Genomic DNA, 3,990 nt, shown 5'->3' with positions numbered 1-3,990 from the left:
CCTACTCCTACTAAAACAAAACGTCTATAAGTAGACTTATGACTACATAATACAAATAGGAGATACACCCACATCTAATTGTTGAATTAACACAGATAGTATATGAAGTGGACAACCGAGTGAATGAAGATTGTAATTCTCAACTGCATATTTAGCACGAATTCTAATATATTACATGCTGTACTTTAAATAAGTGGTATTAATTTCTACAGGAAAGGGAAAATACCCTCTTTCAAAGTAGTAGAGCCCTAAATACTTTAATGCCGCTGTTAGTTTAACATAAAATATGCCTTATTTTTAGGGTATATGGTTTGAAAAAACAGGCTGTGACAGGCCAGCATACTTGCGACCATTTGCCATGTGATATTTAGTAAACATGTAATCCTTCGTTACTTACCACATTTTTGCATTTGGAACTTGGTATGATCAGTAGTCCGTGGTTTGTACTATCTCCCAATCTTAACCAGTTTACCAACGAACTTCCTCTGTTTTACGGTGTTGTTTGGAAATGTGATTTGAGCCAACCCCCCCGTAACACTTAAATTCACAATCTTACATTTCCTAAACTATGCTGTTACAGACCCAAGGATGTAGCTCGTCACAAAGCCGTAGCACACAGGCAGCCTGTACCATGGCTGTAACACCTCCTACACCGATTAGGCGTTCGAAACGGTCTAGAGCGATATTCGTAAATGTCGACCATTCAAGAACAAGGTATAGTTTACAGCGTACAATCCTTTATGGGTGGAACTTAACAAGTAGATATTTTACTCTATGCACTGTCAAATGCAGCAATGTACCTGAAACGCCTCTACGACTGCGGCCCAAGAGGCAAAAGAGGACCCGAGCCCGCCGACAAACAGGTGAATAACATTTCCATCCTGCTGTTTATGTTACTGATGTATCGTTATAAGAAAGTGTAAACCTAACTCCTTTGGAGCTACTATTTGCACAGGCTTACCTGCAGCCCACGTTGCACAACCATTGCCTACAGACCAGTTGAGACTTCTACAGGGTCAAGTTTGTACTAAATGCAACGCCCTAAAGATTGCATATGAATCCCCATTATTCTGCCGTGCTGATGAAACAATCCACTTGCCTACAAATGCATTCCCTCCTGCCTTAGTACGGCTATATACTTCTCCTGACGAGGATGCAGTTCATTTCCGGACATACGCAAGAATGTATAACAACCTCTTTGCCTTTAGCTCATTTGGTGGAGATTATATAGCATCCACTCAGAAAGGTATTTATGTCTTTCAACTTCATGGCCAAATCTATCATAATGTACCTAAATTGCTTCCCGATAATTGTAAACCCAAGTATTTGCAGCTATATTTCTACGATGGCCAACATGAAGCGTTGAATCGCATTGGATGCTTCCCAGAAGTCAGAGGGGTGATATGTTCATTTTATATATACTTTTACCCCTCATTTTAGCTCGGTTTCTATTGATTATCATACTTTAATTAGTATATTTTTGAGCTAATTTTGTGTTCTAGGTGTATTGTTGTGTTTGTTACGGTTTTGTAGGAATCTAAGCATTTAGAGGTTTTTTCCTATGATTTTGTACACCAAGTTCACTAAGCTAAACAAGGCCGAATATTGGACTAAGTGTGTGAAGATTGCTTGGGTTTTACATGAAGATTGGTAGATTGAAGTAAGGAATTACAAATGAAGCCAAATGTAAAGTCAAGCCCAAAATGAAGGTCCATATTAAGGTGCAAGCATTGGATGCCAAGAGAGCTTAGGATGCTAGGAATTTAGAGCATTACCGGGTGATTAAGGAGCATTAAAAACGAAGCATAGAGATTCCTCATGTAATTAATCAAGAATTAAGACAATTGACCGAGGATCACACACCCCGATCGGGGCCGCCTAACCCCGATCGGGGTTGCATGACCATTGATGGCTTACGTTTTTCTCCTCCTCTCCTATAAATAGGAGAGGTATTCCTAGGTTTTGGGCATCCCATTTTACGTCCAAGTTTACTACAATAAGCCTCAAGCATTATATGTTTTTCTCTCATTAGTTTTCATTTCAAGTTTAAGTTGTTTAAGCATTCCTTAGTTAATCTTTCAACATTTTGTATTTCAAGAGATTCTCAAGCATTTGATATTCAATCTTTTGGTTATTAGTTGGTTGTTCTTCCATACAAGTCCTCCTTTATAAGGTATTTCTTATTTCAAGTTTACAATTTACATCATTGTCTTAGTTATCACATAGTTATTATAGTCAAGTAATTCATATTTACTTTAGCTTTGTTCTTTTCATATGTTATATCACCTAATTAGTATAATTCATATCACTATGTTCAACATTCCTTACAATTTAGTTTACATTATACATATTAGTATGAGTAGCTAAATTCTCTAGTCTAAAGGCTAGGGGAGCCATGCAAAATCAAACATATAATATGACTAAATAAAGTTCATAATAATATTGATCAGTTGCTTCCATCACATGTTTGCTTTGTTGCGCTTAATCTTTGATTATCGGCCGTAGTCGTAGATTAAAACTTGTTTATTCGTTCTAAAGTCCAGAGGCACGGAATTGAATTAGACTAAGCATGTGTGGTAGGACGACCTAGTCATAGACGAGAGTTTTTCTAGGACCCGGTCTATGGTTGATACTAATGCCGTAAGGTGGGTATCTTTAAGCCTAAGTAATTGACAAGATTATTAGTATCAAGTTTATCATGTTTATATGTTTACCTTTGCATGAATGACCCAAACCCTTTAGACTATCTTTTATCATATTATTTACATTGCAACTTTCATTAATCATCAAACCAAACAAATCAAACCCAAATCGTAATCGACCTTGATAAAAATCCACCCATAGCAATTCACGACGTAATTCCCGTTTCCTTGTGTTCAACCCCTATTACTACATTAATTTGTGTCTAGGGAATTTATCTTTGCATAGGTACGCGATAAACCTATCAAATTTTGGCGCCGTTGCCGGGGAAACGGTTTTATTGCTTTTTGAATTGTCGATTTTTATCTTGTTTTCCTTTGTCTTGGGGAACACTTGTTCCTTGAGACCGTTACTTATCACTTCTCTAGAAATTGTTGTCTTATGCCCAGGTCCTCTCGTAGTGGAGAATTGCTTTCACCGGATTCCGATCCCGAGAAAACATTTAGGAGAAGACGACGTTTTTGGAGGGAAGTGAAAGAAGCCACTTCTCTCGTACAAGTTGAAAGTGCTAGAAAGTCTTACTTAGACGATCTAGAAGCCCTTGAAGAGGAGGAGGTTTCAAGTTCATCATCTCCACCACCATCACCATCCACTACCAAAAAGATGGTGAAACTTTCCGATCACTCAAAGCCCACCGCGGCCATGCTTCCGGCCGGAATCACAACCACTCAAATCACCGCGCCGGACTTCGAGATCAAACCGGCTTTCATTAGCCTTGTGGAGAGGAAGCAATTTGGAGGAAGTCCTTTGGAGGATCTCAATTTGCATGTGCAAAACTTTTGTGACTATTGCTCCATGATCCGGCAAACGGGCGTCACCCAAGCCCAAATAAGGGAAATATTTTTCCCTTTCTCATTGAAGGACAAGGCTAAGCTTTGGATCAATAGCCTTGACCGCACCGCCATGGGAATCACCAATTGGGAGACCTTAGCTCTTGCTTTCTATCAAAAGTTTTTTCCACCGGAGAAAACTCAAACTTTGAGGAGCCAAATTACCGGATTCCGTCAACAAGCTCTTGAGAGCTTATATGAGGCTTGGGAGGGGTACAAAGAGCTTCAAAGACAATGCCCACATCATGGGCTAGATGATTGGTTTCTAGCAATAACATTCTATAATGGATGTTGTGCCGAGTCCCGAAGGATTCTTGATTCCGCCAACAATGGGCGGTTTGATCAAATTGACACCGACCTTGCTCATGCCCCGATCGAATCTATGGCGGTCCATGATGCCCAATATGTCAATTCCCGAGTTGTGCCATCTAAAGGTAAAGAAGAATCCTCTAACAACTCT

General features: G+C 39.3%; 1 non-coding gene across 1 annotated transcript; it reads right to left on the bottom strand.

Annotated features, from left to right (window-relative positions):
- Window positions 1-3,675: 3,675 nt before the first annotated feature.
- On the bottom strand, window positions 3,676-3,782 carry LOC141610283 (small nucleolar RNA R71). Its single transcript, XR_012528186.1, has one exon. It is a non-coding gene; the product is annotated as a small nucleolar RNA R71 (small nucleolar RNA).
- Between the last annotated feature and the right edge of the window lie 208 nt (window positions 3,783-3,990).

This window comes from Silene latifolia, chromosome 10 (assembly GCF_048544455.1).
Source record: "Silene latifolia isolate original U9 population chromosome 10, ASM4854445v1, whole genome shotgun sequence".
NCBI lineage: Eukaryota > Viridiplantae > Streptophyta > Magnoliopsida > Caryophyllales > Caryophyllaceae > Silene > Silene latifolia.
This window is presented reverse-complemented; position numbering and strand designations above follow the sequence as displayed.